Genomic DNA, 26,691 nt, shown 5'->3' on the forward strand with positions numbered 1-26,691 from the left:
GAATATTCCAAGAGATGTGAAGTGACTTTCTAGTTAGTGTGGTTAGAACTGACTTAAATGTGCATACCTTTCAAGAATGTGCAAAAATCGGTGACCCGAGAGAATTCCAGCAGAATTTCTCTTCCTCATTAAATACTTAAAAAAGCGATTTCTTTTGTTTTGTAATCACTACCATTGATGATCTCAACTGTCCTTGAAGGTTATCGAGTTGGTCGTCTTCACGTAATTTGCCTCCTTATCAGTTTCAAACGGAGGAAAGATGGCCAGAAGTCGCAGAACAAAGATAATCAAGCAATGGTATCGTGCAAACGTTCGCCTCGTCTCCGCTATTGCCATGTCGCGTCGAAGCGACTTCTCTCAGATCGCGTCACATTCCGAGAATATTTTTCTTCTTTTAGGGGGATATTTGTCTATTATTGTAACTCTAATATAATTTTTTTTATCCCAAACTATACTATTTATTCATAGTAAAGTGCGTATTTAGTTTTAAGGCCTTCATACTTCGTTTTATGAAAGTGGTGTCGTGGATTTTTCACCTCCCTTTTTGTGTGTAAGGTGAAGGGGTCATCCTATTTTCTGACCTCCGCTCCTCCAACCTCTACTGTGGGCTCTTTGTGTAGGTTGGAGGGGCGTGCCTCATCCCCCCACTCCGATTCTACCGCAATATTTGAAATCCCTGTGCGGAAGTGTGCTAAGAAACATTTTTCCAGTTTAAGCACCTGTGTGATTCCTCTCGCTGGAATCATATCAAGTCAATTTGAGCTCAAGGCATCACCTAATTCCAGTGCTTATTTTGTCGCCATCAGCTTCGAAGTTTTGGGGGTATACTAATGTTACTCATGATCCATTTTCTTGCTGTTCATTTTTTATTTATAAATGCCATTGGTATAATTATTGAGCCCATCTTCAATTTCACATACTTGCCTCCTCCCTTAATTCCATCCAACATCCCAATCCTATTCCTGCCCCTTCCTCGTTTGCCTAACATTCTCTTCTCTATCTTCTTCATCGTCCCACTTCCAATGAGTACGCTCTCCGTCCATATTTCCTACTTCCTATGGTTTTCTCCCAGCAATCCCCCCTCTCCTCCCACACCATACCCAGCACTTCCATATCTGTTTTTTTTCTGCCCACTTCATCTTTTCCATCCTTATCCCCATCCACATTTCAAAACCTTCGATCTATGCCTACCATCCTACTTCAATGGCTTTGTTTCCGTGCCGTCCAAAAATACGCTCTATACTCGCATTAAGGTTTTGACGAGCCGTTTCTAAACCTCCTTACTCAATGCGCCTGTGATCAATTTTTCTCCTCCTTATGGAAGCTTCATTGTCCAACGTAAATATCTCTTTATGACCATATGGGTCCAGAACATTCCCACAAGAGGTACATTGTTCCACCTGATCTAATTTACGAACTCCTATTCAATTATTTAACGTAGCCTACATCTTTCTCGAAAATCGCGTAACCTTCGTATTGTTTACATTGATATTCATCCCATACCTATCGCGCTGATTTTCTAATTCGCTCAGGAATGCTTGCAACATTTTGGCTGACTGGAAAACTTGATCATCCGTAAAACTGATTTTATGAATTTTCCGCCAATTTTCATTCCTATCTCCAGTTCTTTACGTGCCTCTTCAATCGTTTCCTCCATATATATGTATACATTGAACAGCACCGGGGATTAGGGACATCCCTGTTATACACCCATCTTACGTACTCCTAACACTGCCCATCCGGCCTCTCTATCCACCACTTCCATATGAGCAGTCTGTAACATGTACACGCAAATTCATCCTGGTTATATTCACTGTCCCTCTCTCTTAATGACCTAATTACTGCAATGGCATCACGCTTGCCTCTCCCTTTCCTGAACCCAAACTGATCATCCTTTAATAATTCATTTGCCCTGCTCTCCATCCTTCTATTAACCATCCCGCGAACCATTTTAGCTGCGTGTGAAATCAAACTCATTGTTCTCTAGTTCTCACATATGGCTACCTTTTCCTTTTTTGGAGTTGGAACGAACCCTGATCAAGACGAAATCTTCAGGCCAATTCCTCTTACATAAATTGGACTGGAATGAATCGTTCGATTAATTAAAAATTGGCAATTGTCCACAATTTTGTGGAAAATTGCCAATTTTTAATTAATGATGATATTCCACCGTATCACGCCTGAAACGTCTCTTCTTATTTTACTCGTTCGTTGTTTTCATAACGTTGCTGTGACTCTACCATCGTGGTTCCTTATCATCACATTACTATTTGTGTAGAATAAACGTCTCTATTCCGTCACGTGTAATATGTACCTTTTTCAAGTTTGCTTTGTGTCAGCGGTGTGTTTCAAACCTTATATTTGCAGTTCGAGCTTTAATTTCTCCCGAAGCCCATTACACTTACCTTTATCAAATAGATTTACGGAATAATTTTCTTTAGTTGCTTTTAAGATTTAACTTTCGTTTTTAAAATGTGTTATTGTGGTCGCTTAAGTCCTCTTGTATGTCCACGTTTTTTATAATCTCAGGCGTATTAGTCGCAAAAATGTCGAGCATGCAGATATCTCGCATCAACGATTTGTCTGTAATTTAGTTTTTATTCAACATTATAGTCGTCCCGATCGAACGGCGGCAGATAAGTCGTCGGCGACTGGAAGTGTGCTGGTGCTATGCTTGGTGAAATATGTGGTTATTTGGTAATATGGAGCATACATTCGGAGTCAGGTGGTCTGTAGCATGAATAACCTTTTGTGATTATAATACTTCACGTGCCCCCAAAGACTTACCATTGTCGTCGCATTCATAGATATGGCTGCTGAGTTGCGTGTTGACGGCGATGAATATTATTCCTTCACAGTGTTTATCGCGTCCTGTCTGTCTGTCTGTCTGTCTGTCGATTATAAAACCTTTCAGAAAAATCCCGCTGCTTGCTGCATTTTCTTCAGTGAACCAACTTTCGGTTTCCATGACTTAATGTCTAGTATTCTAATTTCAAAGATGTGTTGTGTATCCGATATTTTTATTTTTAATGCTTTAGTAATTTGATGTGATGTTATTCCAAGCCTTCGTGTTCATAGGAAGTAAGAATATATAATTATGCGTCGAACGCGCTGTCGTCGTTACTAATTTTCCAATTAAACTACAAAATGTTAGTGATTTGAATTTTAAGGAGGGAGACTCAAACGTTACGTGGTCGTCTGCTGCGCTCTCGCATCTGATTCATTTGCAGGACGTCCCTAGTTTCATTGTCGCCCAGAAGATTTCGGTTCCCGCGTAAGGTATGGAGGGGAGTGGGCTTGGCCTCCTCCTGTCTTGATGGGGACGCGCCGAGTTAACTTCCCTTCCTCGTTGACGCCAGATTTGTGCGTCCACTAAATTTAGTGCGTCGTAGGGTGGGAGGGTTCCTCTCCCACTCGTTTGGTGGGAGAGGAACCCTCCCAACCTCTCGCTTTACGACAAACACCCCCTCCTCCACCCTCCCTCCGCCTCACTTCTTGTCGCCAGAAGATCTCCCTTCGCGTCCCAGAATGAGACTGGAAGGAAAGAAGTAAGATGGCTGGCTGGCGGTGCATCCACGCTCGTGGCCTCTCCACTCTCGTCTTTTTCCTGTGACGCCCTGCCTCCTCAAGACTGTGGTCCGCCTTAGTGCCTTCCTTTTCTTTCCCTTCCTTTATTTTCTCTCATATATCCCTCTTTTATCCAACCTGGAATTTTCGCTCAGTGGAGTTCCAAATATTTTTTGGGAAAGCACACGCGAGGATTTAAAAGCGTCGTCTTGTGTTCTGAAAGCTACACGAGGTCGACTGATTCGTGTTTTAAAAGTGTTTGCCATGTTTTTATGGTTTCTCGTCGAACTTTTTGTCCCCAGGACAAGGTTTTTTTTCAATTGGTCGAGGCGAAGGGCGTTATCGTGTTGTTGATATTTGTTTTTTCTGTCAAAGCGACGAAATGTTCTGATCGTACTCTTTGTTTGATTATGGGCGGGGAAAGGAATGTGAGTCGTATTTGCCTTGAAGAGTGTTGCTAGTGTGTGCGGTTGTTGGAAGGAAAAAATGGAATGTTTTCGGTGAATGTACTCTCCAGTGAATTATTTCAGATCCGTTCTCTCCTGATTTATAAGAAAGCTTATTTTCTCTTTTGTAATTGATGGCCATCACAGGGACTATCAGTTATGCCTTCTATATAGGGAAACAAAATGTTCCGCTGTCTGGTATAAATTGGATTCTTCTACGGTCTACGGGATAAGAAATATTTTTTTAAGTTGGAGCACGGAGGTCAGTGCAGCAGTATGTTGGAAAATGTCCTTTCTGCATCTTCCGAAGAGCAGTGAAGAAGACTTCCCACGAAACACATTTTGTCTTCCGTCCTAAACCAAGGGGAATCTCATAAAGAGATGCATACCTGATTCTAATTCGTAGACTACTTGGTGGTGTCAATTTACAGTTTTTTTGTCGTCTTAAAGTCGCAAACCTTGCACCCCTAGACGTGGGTTCCTTAAAGGCTCTGGCAAATATTATTTTAAGACCTATTTTTACGTTTTGTTGCATTTTTCATCGGGTTTTAGATTCATCATTTACCAATTGATACTACGACTTATTTTATGGGAAAGTTATTTAGACGTACGAGGGTCATCCGGAAAGTAGTACCCGTTCGTGAAATAAAGACACTAAAGTAAATATTAACAAACATAAAAAATTTTATTTGAAAGAGGATACTTTAAACTACTTCTCAACATAATCTCCAAGCAAATTAAGGCATTTGTCATAACGTGTGACAAGTTTCTGTATTCCTGCTGCATAGTCCTTCGCCGCCAGCTCATTGAGATACGCGAGGGACCCATCTTGCACAAATTTTTGCATAATGCAGATGGTGTTTAACAATTTCATGAACAATTGTTCGAGAAACATTGGGAAAATGCTCACAGATGTCATCAATTGTGACGCGCCGATCGTTCCTCACGAATTCGTCAACTGAGCTCACCAGTTGGTCTGTAATGACAGACGGTCTCCCCGAACGCTCATCGTCGTGTGTGTTCCCCCTCCCCATGTTGAAGTTGCGACACCACCGCCGAACAGACGACTCGTCCATTACATTGTCTCCATACACCTCCTTTAATTGGCGATGAATATCACATGGGCGAACGTTTCTTGCATTGAGGAATTTAATCACTGCCCTCACTTCACAACTGGCGGCGTTCTCAATTTTTTTAAACATTGTAAACAATCACAGAAACAACACAGGCAATGCTAGCGTCACGCAACTTGGCTCAGAGAAGGCAGACAAGCCACTGAAGCTATCTGACCTCGTCCAGCGGCTACTCGCGTCGTCAGCACTTCATGCGGCACGAACGGGTACTACTTTCCGGATGACCCTCGTAATTTCTCTCTTCATAAGAAATGGACACATACACTGCAACAACAATCAGGAGACAAAGGAGCAGTCGAGAGAGTGTGTTTCCAAAGGCGATCCGGCTCCGAAGAAGGCGAAGACGGTGAAATCGGCCGACATCGTCATGGCTACGGTTTCCTGGAATGCACGCGGAATCATCTGGATCGATTACTTGCAAAAAGGACAAACAATGAATGGGGATAATTATGCGTCGTTGTTGCATCGGTTGAGCGAAGAAATCAAGAGAAAACGTTCTCGTTTGACGAAGGAAATATTTGTACCCTCAAGACAATGCTCGTTTGCACACCTGAGCCGTTTTGAGGGCGAAAATTAATAGAAGTTAAGTTCGAATTATTGCAGCATTCACCGTATCTGTCATATTTAACCTCCGTTGACCTTTTTCCCAAACTTGAAAAAAATGTCTTGGCGGAAAACTATTCACGCCGAGCGAGGAGGTCATTGCCAAAACAGATGCCTAAATTGTGAACCTTCCGAAATCCTAGTTTTTTGACTATTTGAAAAAAGTTGGAGATACGCTGGGAAAATTATCTTGCTAATAGGACATTATATTATAAGTTCAATAAAAAGTCTACGTAAAATAATTTATTTTTCTATTTTTTCCTAAGGACATATTGAACGACTCACGCACAACGACCGGTTGCTCCATGGTATGTAACGCAATTTTTAAATAGATTTTTGGAATTAACGACGTATTTGTATGGAAAATGATGGGTCATAATCGAGAAATGTGTCCTGTCGTCAATCTCTTGAGTGTCAGCAGGTGCTTTTTGGAAGTGGACTGACGTCGAGTCTCCCACTTCACATGAAAAGGGTTAGTGTGTGGCGGGCGGGTGAGGTTCCGACCTCAAAGCGGCAGTTGACTGTTGCGTCGCGCGTACTCTAAATGCAATGAATGAATGGGAGGAGGAAGAAGAAGAGAAGAATGGCGGGCGCAAGGACCCCTGTTTCCATGACCCGTGAACAATTTCTCCCCCGCTATTGCTTCCGGTTACATCGAATACCTCTTATCACCCACGGCCATCAGAAATTTGCCATCTCGATTTAATCGGATTCTTAGGACATATTTAAGCAATGAGTCGTAAAGATACCGTGGAGTGGCGTCTGTAAATCCACCCGCTGGGGGGCGGCGTTTCCTCCTCGCCTCCCCTCCCTCCCACTCTCTCCCGGCCCCGTCACGCGGGCTGCAGCCGTTCCTGCATGGTGCACGGGAGCAGCAGAACAGGCTGCCCTCCCTCCGCCTCTCATGTGGCTCGGGAGTTGGGCAAAACACTGCGCCCGTATTTATTGATTCGGTGACGCGGAGTGTTTTCCAAGGAATGCGTCGTATTTGTCGCATGATACTACTTCGCGCTCTGGTCGGCAAGAGGGTGTGTGGGGGGTGGTGTTGGTGGTTTAGGTGTAGGTAGGGAGGCCAGATAGACGAACGGACGGACACTCATTTCCCTCTCCTCCGCCCCCATCCCTCCTTCCCCCATCGACTCCTTTGGGGTGCACTGCGTTCGCTGGGAGGACGAATGGTAGCCAAGGAGTGCTGTTGCCTTGGTAACACGGGGGCGTCGATATTGTGGGGGGGGCGGGTGGTATGACGCGGGGCGGTGCCAGGCGGTCTGCCCCTCCTTTATGGGTTAGAGGGGGCGGAGGGGCGGCTGGGACCGAGGTTAAGACGGTGGATCTGTGCGTCTAAATTCACCAGCTCTCCATTATTTTTTATTTGACTGTATTTTTTCCCTTCCATTTCTGGTGAAATTGAGTATTGCCTTATGTTCTCCCCAATGGCTGGAAATTATTCTCTTCCCGTCGATCGCGCCGTGTTCTTTCTCTCGTGATTGCCCTCTTTTCAATCGTTGTTATAGCACGGAATATTTTCGATTGTTCTGCGTCGTGAAAGTGGAGAAAATGAAGAGGCGTAGGGAGTAACACCCGTCGGGACCGCCCCGCCGGAGTGGTTTATCTGTTTGGTATCTTTGGTTGGTCTGTCCAACGCCTTCTATTGAGTGTGGATCATCGGATCTATTTGTTGAACCTCTATGTCAGACTCCCTCGAAATCATCCAAGATCCTAGGGAAATTGGGAAGTGATCCTGATGCCCATTTGAGGGAAAACTCGCATGTCTTCATCAAAATGTCACGTTCAACCAATAGCAAAAGAGCTGCACTTTTTTCGCTCCAGTTTAAGCTTGATGTCGCCATTATTTCTTTTTACTGGGCATGGGATCTCAGTTCAGGAGAAATTCGTAAGAAATTTTCCGTTGCGTTCATACATTCGAATGATGGTGGGTGTGTCAGTACAGTCATCTTGCCTCGCGTTTGTATGTGGTGAGATGGGATTGACATGCTATCTTTGGAAGTAATCATTTGCATAGCTGCAATAGGAAATTATTTGAAATGAAAAGAAAACTTTTATCTGTAAGAGTTTTTGTGTGCTTTGTTGACTGTTTATTTAACTTATTTTATAGTACCGTAGGTATCGTATCGCAAGTATCCTGCTGAATTTGAAATGATTGGATTGCATGTAAATTGGATATTTTCTGGTCAAGTGCCCTGTAATCCATATTTAGCCTTAATTTTTACTAATTTTTGATCTTGAACATGTTGATGAACTCCTGCGCTCCTCCGTGAAATCGACTGTGTCAAATTTGAGACGCACTCTTGGTGACGGAGTCGGTAGGAGCAACTGTCGTACTTAATAGCTACCATAGGAATCGTGAAATTTCATTATAGAGATAGAGTGCGATTCTGGGATCATTATTTTAAATCGATCTTAGTAATTGAAGATGTTGTATATTGTATATAAGTGTATTGTTTGGGTTAAGGAATATTACATAATTTCACCGTTATTTCATGGAATAATTTCGGCAAGCATAATTTCGAAATTATTTTTTTATAGAATGAGCGATTGAGGATATTCACTATTTTAAAATCATTATTTATTTGTCTAATATTATTTTATCTCATGATGCGATTGAATATATCAACTTGCAAGTTTAACAAGGGTGAGGGGAAAACCCTTGCTTTTTTTCACTTTGCTACCCCCATTCCCTACCTACTCCTTTTATCAGGGAGGACCGAAAGCAGATGTCATCTACGCCGTTAGGGATAGGTGAGGGTCGTTATTTTGGTGGAGGTTGGGTGATCAGGGATTGGGGAAGAAGGGTGGAGAGAAACCCAGCGTCGGCATCGGCCTCCTCTTGTAATAACGAAATACGCCAAGGGGTCTCACTCCATTTAACGTCCCATTGACGGAAGGCGTACTCCATTTGAAGTGCTCTCCACAAACGGCACCCCAAGTAGGGGTCGGAGTAACGTTGAAAACAATCTGCCTCTTAGCCGGGATTCGAACCCGGGTGGATGTCGGTGGGAAGCCCGTGCTCTAGTCGCCACATTAACCCAACCCTTGCTTTTTTAGATTCCTGTTTATTTTTCCTTTTCATTTCACCCTTAGTTCTCCATTTAAATGTTCGTGCCCTTTTTGCTAAGCCTAATTTTCCAATTTCTTGTAGTTTTTTTCTAATGATAGTCGTGTTTCTTCAATCGCGGCAGTCGTCTTTATACAGACCTTCCTTCTTTAGTCTTTTGCGACACATTGCCCTCTACTTTTATTTCATACGTATTTTGTCTACATTATCTTGCTTCCGAGGCGGGTGGAAAAAATGTAAGGTTTTCAGTTTTTCTCTTCGTTGGACTGCTTTCTCATTTTCGGTTTTTCTCTGTTCATGCGAGGGTCGCGATCGTTGGAAGTGCGTCTTTCTTCCCAATCGGTAATAGACTGATAACTTGCGCCCATGGCGTGTGTTAACTAGCCCTTACTTGTGTTCGAATTCCTCAGATTGGAAGGTGCATATCGTATGTGCCAGCATGGCGCCCCACCTCCACGAGCAAGTTGTAGTCGATGCGTCAGTCAGTGCTTCGGGGCGGGGTGGTTGTGTTCGGCAGCCCCCCTCTCTTTTCGGGAGCTATGTGTTCGCCGTGCGTTAGGGAGCCAGGGCAGGTGCGCCCCTCGAGAGGGGGCGGGTCGCCGGAGAGGGTGAAATAATAATACGGTAGGGTGAAGCGGGCGAGGAAACCTCGAATCCGAGAAATACATAAAAACTTCGCTCCATCACGCTCCAGTGCGGCCCCTTGTGTGAACATTGTCCATGCACGGACGCTAGCTTCAAGTGTTATAAAGCGCAATGGACCTGTGTGGGCCTTCCGTTTTTTTAGGCGCTTATTTGATTTCTGTGGATGTTTTTCTCGCATCCTTCATGCGCTTACACAAGCATTCATACATGCACATATACCATTTATTTATTTAGTGCAATACATTTTTCTCCCGTAGGCAGCATGATAATTTCCGAGTGTCTCTCAAATCTCTCAAGTCATTCCCTTTCGATTTTCCAATTGACTGTTGTAATTTGTAGTTCTGAGGACATGGTCCGCGTGTCTTTTGCCCTAATAACTTCGTCGTAGCAATGTTAGGAAAATTTGAATATATAGGGCCCTGCCAGCGTGTCATTTGGTGGGTCGCAAGTGTGACTCAACCCCTCGTGTCGGAAGACACCCGTGTTCGACTTCGTGTGTCTTAGCTATAGTTGGCTCTCGTAAAATGGCGGAGTCCCTGGATAAATGACAGCAGCTAATAGTCCAGGAAATGATTCAGGTTGAGAATCCGAACTGATTATGCTCCATAGCCCCGTAGTTTTTATGAGACAAAAAATAATTGGAGGTATTCATGCACATTTCTTGTACGAATACCTCATCGGTTTTTCGGAAAATCTGTCTTGATGCCTTGCCGCAATTGAATTCGGTTGTAAATATTTTTTGCCCTCTTCTTATTTAAAATGTGAAATAGTCCATTTTCATTGGAATCACTTAATTCTCTGTGGAAGAGTCTTACGTCAGACTAAGAAATGTCCTTCCATCACATGGTTTGGCTGCGAACACATTACCTGTGCCGAAGCTGTGCTTGGGTTCTTATCTGTTGGTCGAAGTACTCTCAAGTCTCAGATCTTGAAAGAGCCCATGACTTCAAAATATTTGGGTTGCCCCAATCCCGGTTTTAAGTGCGGAGTCGGAAGGACCATGCCGCGGGCAACCTCCGTTCCCCCTCCGACACGCCCCTCTCTCTCGCATAACCCCTGACTGCTTCTCGTGCCGTTCGGCAAGTGTCACAGAAAATTAATCGCCTTTCCTGTCCGGAAGGTGAACGGGGCCGGGCGGCTCCTCGTTTGCACGCCCCTCGTCCCGCCTGGCCCTGCTCAGTTGATCAGAGTGTTTTACGTTATTGCCGACGTCCCCGGACCTCTCACTTGCAGTGTTATCATTTGAAACTAAAAATTGTATAAAGCCGCTGGACACCCATGATGGGCCGTAATTTGACGATGAGGAAAATTACCCAATTAGGGCAGTTCAATGGAAAGCGATGACATGATTCGTGTTGGCAAATCTTGGAATAAATTAGTGTTTGAAGTGGATGCGCTGCTTTGGAGCCGTGAGCTAACGCAACAGGAATAAAAACATGGAGTAAACACGGAACCTCTCTTAATCACGTGATTTACTCAGTTCATTTCTAAATTGATTTTATTTGACCGCCCGTAGCAATACTTCACCTCGAATAATTAAATCTGTATGTTTTTTCTTTAAGGATTTCAGTAGTTTAATTAATTGTTATTATTGTAAACATTGAAAGAAGCTGCCACAATAATTTAAGCAATCACTCGCGTTGACTTGAGTTCCATGGGAAAAACACCTTGCTGAAATCGAGGGATCCGGGTTTGAATCCTGGTCAGGGCGAATGATTTTTTTGCGTTATGAAATTGCTGCATTTGTGCACATTAGCGAGTGACTCCGATAAAAGTTATTGTTGCGCCATCTCTTGCGTTTATTTCAACATTGCTATGTTAGGCACTGGAAGACATGAACTGGAAGAACACAGTTGCATGATATAGAAATTATAAAATTTGGGAAATTTATTGATATAATTTTGAAATATTGTAAATATGTATTCATATTTGCTAATAGGGAACAGAAAATCCTTTATATTTGATTAGTAAGGATTGTCTAATGGTCGAATTTTTGGGATGTAAGGGTTTCTTATGCAAAGTCTTGCCGTCTGATTATGTTGAACTGAGTTCATGAGACAGGATGGGTTTGTGACCCCACCCGCACAGCTAACTTGATATTTTCTTGAAAACTCCGCTGGCTCATAAATTGTCCGCCAAATGAAATTTCAGAAGGTGCCGGTGAAGGACAAGGAGGGACTTTTCTGGGGGATGGAGGGAGGGATGGTTTTGAAATGGAATGTCGAGGGTAAGTATGAAGGTAGGGTGATGGTAGATAGATGGTAAAGGTTAAGAACCTCGGGAGTAAATTGTCCGTGGTGCGTAGAGGGGAAGGAAATAAGGGGGGTGGACTGTGGAATGGGGGCCGCATCCAAGTGGAGCACTGGTGGTTTTTCAATTTCCCTGGCGCTGTGTGCGTCGACCGAAACCCCGGGACCGTGTGATTCGATTTACAGTGGCGACCATCGGAGCAAAAAACAATGTGTGTGATGATGATGCACTGGTAAATGAAATTCATCCCCCGAAAGATTTCCGGGAAGGACTTCTGTCCCTCAAAGGAGAGACTTAGTGAAATTAGAGTAATTTTATTTAAAAGGATACGAAGTAAATTAATAGCAAAACCCTCACTGTATTCGATATTTATTGAATACTTCTTCCTTCGCACAATTTCTTACCTGGGAATCAATCGGCAGCTCTTTGAATAACTCATACCCTCAATCGAAGGTTAGACTTTTATCTACTAGGTTACTTCGTTTATCTATTCGTGCGTGATGAAAAAATTAAAATAAAGCAATCCGCGAGGTCTTTTTTGGTGGAACAATGAAAGAATAGTTCGCTGAATTCGTCAGGTTCCACCCACAAAAACTACAGCTGTCAACCCGAAGGTTAGTTTGGTCCTACACCTCTGTAGCAAAATTTGATTGTTCGTTTGTATCAAGATGGGCATTTTTCCTATTAAAGGTGGGTTTTTGCGAAGGTCCTAAAGAATATATCCTCATACATCCTTATTTTTGTTTTTAACTGTATTATTTCTTTCGTTTCTTCGCAAATTTCTACCTGCCTCCATGCGACTAAAAAGCCTATTCTCTTCCTTCCTCTACTCCTCTAACCCATCATTCTCTCTTCCATCAGGGCTCTTAAAGTTCCAATCTACCTCTCAATATTTCCTCAACCCCTTTTTTGCCTTTTGCGGAATTCCCCTTAGTAACTTTCTGTCTTCGCACACCCTGTAATTGAAACATAAACGTTTGTCTTCCCCTCTGCCCAACTAATTTTCTGCATTATTCTCCACACCCACGCCAAATTCTTCTACACTTCTCGAGACTCTCATTGCTTTCTTGTTACTATACTTGACCCTCGAGTTAATGCAAATTTATCTGGGACTGCAATTAACATTTCAAGGTAATTTTATAAGATTTGGTTCTCTTTCAGAAATAGTCGGGATTTTTAGCTAAGTCGTCATTCCGGAGCGATCCAATTTGTTTTTTTTTTGCAAATTTACCCCTAGTGCTGGCATGCGAATGCAAAATATAGTTTTAAATTATTAAGCCCTAATAGTAGAGCTAAAATATTTTTTTTTATTTTTGCCTTCCGTATGTTTTTTATTTATTTTTTGCTCAGCGCATAAGATTCTGAGATTTACATTCCTACCATTATACGCCTACTTTAATTGAAGAAAGCCTTATCTTTAGGAATATAGAATATTTTTTTCAGTTCATTGGAGACTTGAAAAAGTGGACGGGTTGTATCTACTCGATGTCGTATTCTGCTTATGTAAGGTATCTTGTGTTCACCTGGAACTCTATAAAACTAAAAGTATTAAAATGGTGTCGCTAATTAGGCCCCATCATTGAATGCGGAAGAATGGGTCTGGATTTCGAAATAGTGAGGCTTTTGGCTGTTAAGGGATGAATTTTGTGACTCGAAGAGTACTTCTGATTAGCTCTTTCATATGCCAAGGCTAATATTAATTGAAATACTTAAGATACATGTCTTTTGAAGGCAGTTAAGTGTTTCATTGAACCATAAATGTTATCAAATTGAGATTATACTATGCAGGGGTGTGTTCCAACCCACATCACCGATGCATATGTTTATTTCTCCCGGTAGTTGCAGTGAGGCGGAAATACTATATACTTGATTGTCCAAGGGACAATGATCTTTTGCTATTTGTAAATTATTTTACTGCCATCCTGCCTCAAAATCTCTCCACTAATAGTGGTAGACATCAATCGGAAGTTGGCTCTCTTGTGCCTTTCTGCAGTATTCACACTTTTTTAAAATCCCATTCACGTCTTCATTATTTCTGATTTCACGTCATTCCTTTTATTTTTCATACTTCTTTGTAATTGTATCCCTGTAGGTGTTTTTAAATTAGTTTCGACTTCGGCTGCGGCTGACCGTCATATCTTCTAAGTAAATCATCGCGTTTGTGACTCTATCTTTCCCCGATTAATTTATTCAACTGTCCGGTGAACTTCTCACTGGCTGTGTTGATGGAAAGGTAGCTTCATTAATGTGTTATTTTTTGCTCTGCAGTGAATATGGATTTAGCCAAGGGGAGGAAAGGGGGGCCTCTCTAGGGCCAGATGTCACGCATACCCTCACCTCCCCCCCGCGTGCGTGCGTTAGCGCTCTTTTGCCTGCTCCCCTGAGGAGCGGTGGCGGGTGCGTGGCGCCGCCGGTGAGGCGCTAAGCCCTCCTCCACACCACTCCACTCCCCACCGCGCCACCACCCGAAAGCTAGCGCGAGTACACATTATCATCATCATCATATCTCCCTCTCCCAACGACCGAGTGGCGTGCCGGCGGAATGAACGGGAAATACGTCACTGCGGCTATTTTCAGCGCTCTTCTAATGCCGCCGACGAGTCCGCCATCACCCTTCCCCTCTTCCCCCTCCTCCCTGCCAACTCTCCCCCTCTTTCCCCAACCCCGTCTTGCCTCACCTTCCTTTCTTCTCCCTCCGCGGAGGCGTTTCTGGAATTCTGAAAATAATTTGGCGAGGCTAAACGGGACACTAGTATGTGCTATAAGAAAGGCGTGCGCATGCTGGCGGCTTACTTTTCCCTCTTTTTTTCTTTTACTCCCTTCCCTCATTATTATTAAGTCGCACGGTACCCTTCGTTTCCTTATCTTCCTTCGTCCATTCTTCTGTTTGCGGCGAGTGCATTCGCCATCTGCGGTTGGCAATTCTGTGATCGGGGTGTCCACATCTCAACCTCTCTCTCCCATGTGTCCCCTCATTCGCGATGAATATGCTGAATAACTCGTTCTCCGAATATTCTCTTGTCACTCTTCTCTGGAAATTTTCGCCCGTCCGTTGTCTCGCTTCCGTTTCCCCTTTGGTGAGAGATCTGCAATACTTCGAAGTTAGTTTTGTAATTCGGAATACATACAACATCCTGGTAATAAGATAAGGAATTTTTGAGCCATCCTGAAGCATATATCAAGTAACATATAACAAGGCCCGCCTGCGTTGGTGCTCTTGTATCAATCAATCTCGGTCCGGAATTCGTGCGTCGGGACTTGAAAGCTGGCGTGCTCTCTCACATCTCGACCTCGTGTGTAATGCGGGAGGGTGCTTGGCGCAGGGGAGGTCACTGGGGTCAGAATTGGAATCAGTTGGGCATTCCTTCGTTCGTGGGTAAGGGGCGTGAGTTCTGTCTCATGAAATCTCTCGTTGGTCTCTATGGAAGTGTTCGGTTCGCTCGTTCTGAATTTTACTTGCATTGCGTTCGATTTCGCAACTTGAGAAAAGGAGATCATGAGACTTTTTATCTTGAATCGCCGCGTGATCCACCCATCGACTGATTCGAGTTGGGAGTTGTCTTGTTTATCCTTAAGATTTTCGTTTTATCACTATTCCCCCCTCCCCTCCCCATTTCCTCCGCTCCTCGTGCCACCCCACCCCCTCCTTTCGGCCGACGGCCCCTCGTCACCTCGGCTTCCGTCTCGAAATATTTCTGCCCGATCTCCAGAAAACGGAGGCCGGCGCGAGTCGCCCTGCTTGGCACGCATTCGAATGAGGTTCCCTGCAGTGATGTGACTTGCTGACACACATGTTCACTCTATGCATCCATTCGCGATTAGAGTTTAACAATTGTTGCAATTCAAGTGATCACTTGGAAATATGCGTGGAAAGGAATTGGAGATTTGATCAAGGCTCGGAAGTAGGAACTTGATCGTCGAGAGAGTTTAAGGATTAAATTTTGAGAGATGTCTTTGAATTAGGTTTGCAGTGCACTAAAACAGGTTTGCTGATGACCTAGCCATAGTTTGTCTGTGAGCCAAGGGATTGCAAGCGTTGCTGAGTGAATTGGAAATCCAGTACGATAGATATGGGATGAGAATCAATATAAATAAAACAAAGGTTATGCGATTTTCAGAAAGAGGAAGCCTAAGCTTAACATTAAAAAAGAGGGAGTAGGTGGAACATTTTACGTATCTCGGAGGTGTTTTGGACCAAAATGGTCAAAGTAGCAGGGATGTTAGGAGAAGAATTGCACTAGACAAAGAGGCGGAAATATGGTCACTGTAGCAGGATGATAGGCGTTAATTGGAGGCTATTGAAATGTGGATGTGGAGAAGGTGAAGTAGACAGGAAGGAAACCAAGAAGAGGTGGTGCTGGGCATGGTGGGGGAGGAGAGAGGATTGTTAGGAGAAATCCAAATAATACGGGGAAAATGATTGTAGAGAGCGTATTGATTTGCAATGGAATGTTGAAGACAGTGATAGAGGGGAGAATATTCGGTAGACGAGGAAAGATTAGGAATAGGATAGGGATGTTGGACGGGATGAAGGGAGGAAGGAAGTATAAGGAGATGGAGTGGGGCTTGTATTTTGTGGCACAGTATTCGTCGATGTATTAGTTAGTTTTCTAAGCCTTAGTTGATAATTATACTCAGCTGGAGCAAGGAATGGGTTTGTAGGAGAGCGGTCTTCTCGCCACGCCCCCACGGGCGTGCCCCGCCATAGATTGTTTCTTGTAAGACACGCACTCATCCTTCTAATGGTTTCGATCTCCCCAGCGACGGCGTCCAAGGGTCAAATCCGAATGCACGAGATAATATTGTGTGTTCAGTTCTCTCAATCGTTCGGCAAACATACCACCTCCCTGCTTCTGCCGCGCCCTGCCCGAGAGAGAGAGAGAGGTGGTAGTGTTGGTTGATATGGGCGTCTCCTGCCCGTTGCTTCTCTGTCTTGAGAACAGAATTATTTCCTCAGATTGAATAGCCATACCTTAATGGCTTTTTCTAATGGCTTAATTTTGCAGAAACGTTCCGAGGTACTCGATATTTTTCTGTCAGGTAGGATGTTTTCATGGTGATGTAAATAAATTAAAAAGGAAATTAAGTTCGATTGCAGAGACTAAACAAGACCTTGTGTTTCCTTCTCGAAGCATCCTAGAATAATTGTCACGCTTTCAGACACCTCGCCGGTTTTAGTGGAGGTATATTTCGTACATTTCCTAATTCTACTATGGCTTAGTACGTCCTAATTCCATGAAGTATGGCACAAATTTCTGTGAACCGCCAATTGCAGACTTCAAATTAAATGTTGATTGAAGGTAGTGAACAAATAAAACTCCCTGAAAATGACAACTTTGATAATTTTTCTCGATATCTTTGAATGATTGGCTTGGCGGGGTCGTGAGTTCACGAACGTGATACATCCCATACTATGGCGAATTTCTGATCATTTTTAGACCTATTTAATTTATTATCAAGTGACGGTAAAAATTATTTTGGAAATGTCCGGCCTCGGTCACCAATTGTGTCGCCCATTAAAAACTAGCTATTATGTTAATACTAGAGCTACAGGAAGGACTCGTTTGCCCAGTGTTTCCCTTCTTCGCACAAGTCAACTAGAGGGAGCACTCGAAATGAAATTTCGCTGAGGTATCGGTCAGCCAACACCGCCTCGCTTGCGGAGAAGTCGTCCAGTTATAGGGGTGTTATTTGCCTTAATGTTTCCTTAATATTTCCTTCGAATCAGGAGGGACCACTGACGCGTCTCCTCTCTGGCGGCCGAGAGAGAGAATCCAGGAACCCGAGGGGTGGGTGGGTGTCTATCGCCTCCCCGCTAACCCCCTTGACTTGGCGAGTACTCGACTGCGAGCGAACATTGCTTTACCGTGCTTCGAGTTGTGTATCCGCCTTCGGTGTATAAGGAAGAAAAAGAGTGGTTCTGCAGCCTAGCTTACTTGGATGAGGTAGTTTTTATTACGGCGGCTTCGGTACCGGGTTCCCTCGTCTACTCCCAAGGCTGGAGGATTTTTTCGAGTCATTTCAAGATTGCTTGCTCCCCTACTCCGCAAATTACGTAATCTCTCTCCCTCCGGATCGGACTCTCCCTCTCCTATCTGCTCAATCTCTCCTGCGGTCGACCGGCCCATCGATTTTTATGGCATTGCTGATGATCGCTTCCGTTACCATTATGTATGTAGTCGTGAGGTTTCTGTTTGGTCACTCCACAGCATGTGGAAGTTTCCGCCCCGAAAGTGGGACATGTCATAGCAGTGGTTTCAGCCACCGTGACGCCCGCTCGGCATGATTATGGCATTCCTGCCTCCCCCTTCCTCCACAATTTTTCAGATTCTAATCCCATCTGAGGGGTATGACGTCTAATTTTTATACGTTATATTCTCGGAAACAAATCGTTAAAGCAATGAACCCGAAGGATGGTTTGATAGGTGAGGTTGGAGTTTACCTTTGAAACTCACTAACCCCAGTTGAAAGTGAAATTCACTCGTCCGAGTTGGGGGTCTGGCTCCTTTCGGTGCTCGCTGATTTACGTGAAGATCCCATTCACAAGGTATTATATCTATTGAAGGTTTTGGTCGGTCCATAGTGGCTATTTACATCTGTGCCTCATTGCTATCTACAAGCTACTCATACTCTCTCTCCATTCCTCAGTACCCCGCTTTCCAGGAGTTCTCCCTTCCATCACGGTCTGCGGCATCCCACTCCAACTTTCAGCATTCCCTCCGTCCACTTCCTCTGCCTTTTTCGGATTTCCCCCGCTGTCTCCTTTCGTTCACCTTCTTTATAACTTAAAAGTTCACTTTCTGTCCAACATATTTTACCCATCATTTTATCCCCACCATTGTCTCAAAAGCTTACAAAGTACGTCCATCCTCTTGCCACATAGTCTAGGTTTTATATCTCCAAAGCACTCCGTATTGAAGTATATTTCTTCACATCCTTATGTAGTGTCCCTGTCACCAATTGTCTTCTTCTTGTAACTGCCTCTTTTGCTGGCGCGATTCTCCTAATATCACCATTACGGTGCCCCTTTTCCTCTTTAAAATAATGATTAAATATATGAAGGTCTATCCTCTCCAACATTAGTATTCAATTTACCTTTCGTACTTCTCGAGTATATCATGATGCACCTTCGTTTTCTTGTTTTTAATCTTTAATCCCACACCTCATTACATAACATTTTTTCTACGGAATCTTAATCCGCACCCAGGAGGGCATCGCCATAAATACCCCGAGATCCAGTAAAAAGGGGTTTGGCAGGGGCTGCAAGCACCAGGTGGGAAGGGTATGGAGGATATGGGAGGGGAAGGGAAAAGGGAAAAATATTCTGTAATTACGTGCAACTTTTTGTACATGGACGTGTGAGTAGATGGGACTGCCCCCACGAAGTCTTTGTCTAAACATGATTTAATTGTGTCCCCTTGTTTCTCCTGTCGTTTTCCATGTGCACCTACTCCTTTGATGGTATTTGAATTAGGTGTCAGTTGTTATCATACCTCTTCTTTTGCAGAACACGACTGCTTTCTCTCTGCGATCAATTCTGATTTCTAAGCGGTACTATTTTAACATCGCTCCCTACGCCTACCCCTGCGATTCAATCCTCCATTACCATGTATTAGGTCCATCCGTCCTAGTATACTTCCAATTATTTCTTGATTGGTCTAGAAAACTCTTACTTTCCTCCTCCCCCCTGATGACTACTTGTCGGCATGCACGCCCGAATTGCCACGACAACTTTCGGGTCCACTTTTATCTCTAGCGATAGATTTCCAGCAGTCATATGTTCTATATTCACCACCCTTCTCCCATTTATTCCATTTCTTACTAAGACCACTCGACGTTGACTCTATATCTCCCCTCTCCCTCATTATGCATGTATAACAACCGTTCCAATAATCTCTCTCCATTTCTCGTGGGGAGATGGAAAAAGAAAAGGATCTGGTACACGGAAAGTCACAAGACTTTGGTGAAGCTGTGGTTACTCAGATGCGTCATTTCCTGCGATGAACTCAGTCCCTCCCTGCGGTCAATAAATAACTCGCCGCTTCGCCCGCTGGTTACTGCCTCTCCCATGTCATCTTCCTTTCCGTTGTTTAAATTTGGCATAATGCACGTTCACCTCGGGACAAACGCTTAACCGTCAGAAAAGCTTCAAACATGAGTCCACCTTTCCAAAGAGTTTATGGTGCAAAGTGGTCCGTTGGCTGAAGCTCTGTACAATTAATAATGCTGGAGTGCTCGGGTCCTCTGGTTTTCAACTCAAAAATTCCAATTGTGCTTTCAAGAGACTATTGGTTGACTGAAGGTTGGATCTCAAAATTTGTCCGACAAGAAATTTCGCCTCAAATGAAATCCACAATGACTTCATTAGTCAGACATGTTTGTGTATTCTAGCATTTAAAATATCAATAATCCTTAATAAGTTCAATAAATATTCATTTCTCGAAAATATTATTTGGATTGGATTGTATTTCATCTTTTCCGATTTTTCTAAATTTTTGGCAGATTTGGCAAGCGTGGTCCTTTTTTTCGAACAAATAATTCATTCATTCATTCAAAAGGAAGGTCATCAAATTGTCCATCCATCCCTGTTAGCCTCTAGTGAATATTTTTTTATTCATGGAATAAACATATAACTTCAAGAGTTTTATGGTACCTTGTACAAGAGATTAATAAGTTCACGAATTATGAGCAATTTAGTGTTCTTAGTTATGGTGGAAACTTCACTTATTTCACCTTCGGGTGAGTCTGTTGTATGTGTATGTATTTATAGTAAAATTGTTAAATCCTTTGTCTCAATGACTAGTTCGATTGCATACATTTCCCGCTGATTTGATTTTTCCCTCTCTCATGGCGGTTCACCATGGATATTTTTCGCTCTTGATGCCCGGTCCGCTGTCTCTCTGCGCTGCCCTCGCGATAAGAGACCTCGCCGGCGTCCTTCTCCCCCTGGGCTCATGGTTTCGAACAAATTTAGTTTTCGGTGTCCGGTTTGGGGTCGAATCGTTCCTTCGATAAGGGCGATTGGCCGCAAGGCTGGGAATGCGCTTTTCGGAGGCACAAACCCCCCCTCTTTCCCCGCCTTCATCCGCGCTCTCTCCATCCCCGTATCTCCCTCTTGATTTCATCGTCACGCACTAATTGCAGTCAACCGCCGCTCACTTGTTTGAACCCATTGCCTCGACCATTATACGTGTATGTGCCCCCAGTATGCATGTTAACATGTATTCGGAATAGTACCCGTATCAAATAGGTCCCAGTTCCTGTCTGGCGCGATATACTAGTGTCCCTGCAAGATGAATTTCGGCGGATGTCATTACCAGCCACTTAATCTTGAGAATTGGCTGTCCAATGTGCGTGGTTTCGTCGACTTCGACCAATTCCCACGATCACTGGGAGTCGAAATGGTTCCGAAAATTGGACCATTTTGAAGACGAATCAAATGTTTTACATCGAGGAAAGTGAACTTGGAACCAGAGTTGTGATTTGACATATTTTAGTGGGAAGGGCGGCTGTCCCCTGTCCCTGTAAGGGGGGGGGGAGCCCTTCATATCCCCTCCCTCATTTAAGTGCCTCCTATGGCGATTCCGGAGGAGTGATAGCCCGGTGGTTATACTGATATGTGGGGCATATGACAGAAATGTTGTCGACGACATAAAAATATATTTTGATTTGATTTTGATACAATGCCAAAAGGTTAAAATTCAGTTCATAAAGAATTTTCTCTGGAACTAAAGCATTGTAGATCGCATAAAATTAGATCAAAATAAATTTATCGCATTAATAGATGCTAGTTCGAGTCCTATGCTCATGCGTTTTACCGGACACGTAAGTTTCGCGATAAAATGAAAGAGGCGCATAATTTGAATTACCTTCTCATTTGTCTGGTGGTAAATGGGTAAGAAAGACGGCATGTCATTACCTTACTCCTTTCTTCATTCTTGCTTCTTCATCCGTGCGTCCTGAGATACGTAATTGGAGCCATCTGGTCTGCCTGCTGGCCGTGGAGCAATCATCCCTCTTCTGGACTTCCCAGGCATATCTTTCAATAAGCAGATGTACTGGCATCACTTAGACAATGCAATTAGAATTTCGCTCGGTCCTGGCCGGTGCTATTCGAGAACGTATCGTCAGACGGGCGTGGCACACTGATCGGACTGCCTCACGTCTCCAAGTAAGCGGCGGATGACATCACGGGTCATCGTGGCCATGCGAACAACGTGGGGAGGGGGGACGGAACTCCCCCTCCATCGTCCCACCATCGAGGAGGCATCCCCGGTTCCCCCTTCCCCCATTCACCACGTCACCCCGTCTCCCTCTTTCTCTCTCTGTCTCCCGCTAAACCGGATGCTCTCGTCAATTTGCATGCCGTTCATTTAGACCTCGGCATATTTAAGTTCCTTATCCTTACGATCGATCCTAATGACACTTCTCGCACGAGGAGTGGGGTGTGTGCTATGGCAGAAGATGCTGTCTGTGAGTTCGCTACGGGACCTCGAGGAATTCTGACCGAGAGAGAGTGAAGGAGTGGCGGAGGAAAAGCAGAGGGAAGGGTTTTGAGACAAGCTGCCGAATAGGTAAATTGATATTAATAGGGCGTAGCGTTTGAATTATATATTCTCAAGTACTTTTTTTTAACGAAGATGTATGAGGGGGAAATGCTCCTGGGATGTGTAGCTACAGAAAACATTAAAAAATTCCTATTGCCCTTTATTTCCTCCCGGATGCGTGCTTTGCAAAATATGTCATTTGCTATTGGGATGAACAGAAAAATTTTCCCGAGAAAGATTTTATGACAGCATCACCTTGAAACATCCGAAATGGGGTTCACAAAAATGTTCGCGATTTAATTCTTCGATTTCCATTTACGTCAATCTTTGTAAATGGTTTTTTATTTCTCACACCTTTGCTTAGTTTGCTCATTGTTCATTTCGATAGCAATGACTGATGGACGCCAATGTATTTATCCAACCATATATTTATACTCTATCCTTTCATTTTCTTGAATTGGAACAATAAACATTTTAAGCTTTTTTCATTTTAATTTTTTTTTCATTCATCAGTCGTATTTGAGTAGGAAACTCACTGTTGGGTCATTGTCGCTTCGCAGTCTTATCGTAATATTTATTGCTATAAATTGATTTAAAACATTTTCCGTCGATCATAAAGTAATTTATTTATCATTCCCACGGCTTTTATTGTTCGCCGGCGGAAAAAGGTGCATTCCCGATCCGCGTATCTCTTCTAACTCCGCTCTGAATTTTCCAACTTATAATTAAGCTTGAGAAGCTCTTTCTCATGGTCGCGCCAGTTTTTTGGTACCGAAAGCATTGTCTTGTGGTCGATGTGTGCATTTTACATCTACACAATACCCCGTAAGTCGCCGCAAGGGCGTGTGGCGGGGGGCGTTAGGTCGCCACGCGTAAACAGAATAAAGCTACATGCCAATATTCGCCCACAGAAGCGTGTATGTATGTATATAAGAATGTGCGTGTGTGTGTGTGTATATATATATATATATATATATATATATATATTCGTGCAAAAACCTGCATTCTCAGTACAATGAAAAGGTCATCTGGACACCATATCACGAGCAAATATTTCGGCGGCGATCAAGGGGGGGGGGAGGGGTAAGGCCACCGTGGCCCTGGGCGCGTGGTTCTTGGAGCTACCCCGCTGAATCGGAGAAGTGCGTGTGCGACTCGCTGTATTTTATTGGTTCTTCATGCGGTGGATTCTATTGACCTGCGACTGCCGTATTTTTGATGCCTCGGCCAGCTTGTCTCTCTGCGTCATCATCCAATTGAACCGACATCAGATCTTCATTCTCCTCCGCTGAGCAGCCTGGCCCTTTCAGGTCGATTGGGATTTCCTGCCCACTTTGATGGGGTGAGTGTGTATCGGTCCCTCCTCCTCGTGGAGGGCATCTTCGGCGGCGGAAAACCGCACGCGCGCCCCACCGGCGTTCGTACGATGGGTTGAACCACTCGGCCCTTCGATAGACGACGTCCCCACATCCACGCCCTCCGCCCTTCAATTAGAGGCCATCAGGACAGTTTTTGTAATCATTATTAGTTCCGAGTAATTGGAAGTGGGATATATGCATATGTCTCGTACGTATATCAAGGTTTCAATTTAGAAGCCATATTCCTGACGTGTTTCTTTGGCATTAGAATGGTTTTGAGTCGGGAATGAAAAGCAGAAAAGAAAAAAGAGAACCATTATTGTACTGATTAGAATGACGACACTCAGGTTTGTGAAGCAGTCTAGGGAGCTCGTACGTAATGAATACATATTGATAATCTTGGCGTTCATGGCCGACAGAGACCGCAGATTCTCCACCAATTAGGTAAAGAATTTGAAGGGTTAATAACTCGGCCACAGTTCGGCGTCGGCATAATAGCCCCGCGATCCACCAAAAAGGTGTGTGTGGCAGGGGTTGCAAACACCAGGTGGGAAGGGTAAGTGATAAGGGGGGATATGGGAGTGGAAGGGAAAAGGGAAAAAATTATTTGGAAAAAACTATCGTAAAACTGTCAAATTTGTATGCATGCCAGAGGAAAACAAAGGTTTAAATTCAAAACATAGGTTAATTCACTTAATAAATTAGTTATTTATTTCGCGAAAAAAGGGAAATAAAAATGAACCACAACTATTTTTACGACTGGCCTCCACCATAACAAGACAGGTAATGCAGAATTGAAAAGTAAGAAGGGGAAATTCTACTCTTTAGATCGACATTCAACTAATGGTATCCGCATTCTGGGTAGGCAGGGATGGCAAAGGAGACTGAAGAAACATCTTTTACAAGTTGTGGGTAATAAACTGGAAAAAGGGGGAAGGGGTGAGGGTAGGGTTTGAGAGATGATAATTCATGATTCACACCCAACTTAGAAATGGTCAATAAATGTGAATGAACAGGAATGATTGTTAACTCTCACAGCGTACGACTTCAGTACGACCCCACCTGCCTACTGAGTTTCCCTCGCTTTTCCTTTTGCGTGCGTCTGAGAAAGTCAGCGCAACCACCTCCACGCCTCCCGCCCTCTCACCCCCTGTGTCCCCCTCCTTTCGCAATACGCCACCTTAAATCCTTGGGTCGCTTCCTTTGCGGCTTCCGGTCGTCCACGCAGTTGGGCGAGGGAGGGGCGTGGTGGTCGGGGGAAAGGGTTCACAGGGGAGCGCGGATGGGAGGGGGGTCTCTAATGGTCCCTCTCTCCCGGCGTGGGCAAGTTCACTCTCTCGCGACGGATGACCCCGAGCCACCCCCACTCCTCCTTCCCTTTTCTTACTACCCTCGGAAGTATAAAGCCCCCCCCCCCCCAATCATGGCCCCTTCGTTGCTGCGGGCACAGCGAAGAGTGAGTGTTAGTTAGAGGCACCACCTTTTTCCTCTCTTTCTCGTTTTAAACCGAAAGTTTGGCACTCGATCAAGCCTGGTGGTACCATTAATCGTACCTTGGGTGTTTTATTACGCATTATCGTTGAGCTGATCGATTATCTTCGGAACTTGTCAACATTCGGAGATGCACTTAACAGTAATGTAATTTCTGCATTCATACAACTAAGTTCCTCATCTCAGTAAGTGTATCTATACCGTTTGTCATCATAAATTGTCCAGTGAGTGTAGTAGCGTCTCAAAAAGCTATTAATGGTCCTGGGTACAAATTAAAGGTCTGTTGTTTTTCCCGGCGAAGGGTATGGATACCATCGTCCTCAAGGTTTCGAGTGCCTCTGCTCACCCGGAACCCTGGGAACGATGGCCTTGTTAGCCCTCGAATTTGTGACTCCTGACCCGGATGGAAACCAGAGAGAACTTCATCAACCATAAAAAAAGTTAAAATTGTGATTGGTCCAAAAACAAATAGAAGGTACGAAGTGTGTATTTTATTGCTAATACTTCGGAAAAAAACTAATATTATTTTTTCTTGAACTTTTGATTTTTGAGTCTTAATTTACCATCCAAATGGTTGAGTTTACAATTCTCCCCTCTTGCGTTAAAGATGACACATCTCAGGATAGGTTATCGTATGATACCTCTGGGTTCAAGGCTAACTCTTAAGGCATGTGTACATATAGTGACGATAAACTTAGTAGCTAATTCAAAATATTCGAACAGCAAGGGTGGGAATAACTCAAGGAGCGAAGGCTAAATTACAAATTAAATCTCTTGCATAAATTGGAAGAACGTCTCTATAGCAGTGATGTTGGAAATGTATTATTACCCCCATCGTACTACGGTAGGAGAGATCATGTCAATAAAATTAGAGAGATAAAGTGAAGAACAGATGTATTTAAGATGCCATTTTTTTCCCACGAACGATAAGGGATCAGAATAAAATTTTCCGACCGCGGTAGATAGGTAGTCGTCTTTATTTTGGGGCGAGATTGTGACTATGGAGTCCCTTCTACCATCTAACTCCTAGGTAGGGGTAAAAATATTCGGTTCAAAATTATTCTGGTGTGTATTCACCCCTGCCGCACACCCTAGGGGTGGCTTGAAGAGTTTTAAAATAAATTAATAAATAAAAACTAGCAGCTGCACCTAAATTAATGTATAGTTCAAATCAGATTGTGTAAGTTCGTATTGTTTCAAAATTGGCACAATACGGTCGCTGTTTTTAAATGAAAGTTACTATTAGCAGAAGAATAAACTGGAAGGATGATTGATCCCATCACTCGTAAACTGTCGCCCTATGATTCGCTCAAAACGACTGCGGGCCTTTTTGGACCGCATGCGTTGTATCGCGGGATTTGTCAAAACAGGAAGTGACTTGTAGACGTCGGTTAAGAAAATAATTAATCAGAAAATTAAAAATTTAATGAAATGCCGAAATTTCGGCATGTTACGCGAGGTGCGAATTTCCATCCTCAATGGTGGCTTTGAATTTAAATGCGCACGAATGTTGCGTGTAGTATGATAGCGCGGTAGGTATCTTATGGGGAACACGCCTCTCTCTTGACCCATCAG

General features: G+C 43.8%; 1 protein-coding gene across 8 annotated transcripts in view; it reads left to right on the forward strand.

Moving 5' to 3' along the window:
- The window catches only part of hts (adducin 1-like protein hts), a 166,200-nt gene that overhangs the window by 36,229 nt on the left and 103,280 nt on the right, over window positions 1–26,691 (forward strand). Inside the window, exon 3 of one of the 8 annotated variants that reach the window (XM_071592304.1) lies at window positions 6,016–6,057. The exons of the other annotated variants lie outside the window; for them this stretch is intronic. The gene's annotated coding sequence lies outside the window, so the exon portion shown is untranslated. The remainder of the gene's footprint in view (window positions 1–6,015; window positions 6,058–26,691) is intronic. 8 annotated transcript variants of the gene reach the window in all.

The sequence above is a fragment of the Hetaerina americana genome, unplaced genomic scaffold, assembly GCF_022747635.1.
Source record: "Hetaerina americana unplaced genomic scaffold, ioHetAmer1.1.p SCAF_5, whole genome shotgun sequence".
NCBI lineage: Eukaryota > Metazoa > Arthropoda > Insecta > Odonata > Calopterygidae > Hetaerina > Hetaerina americana.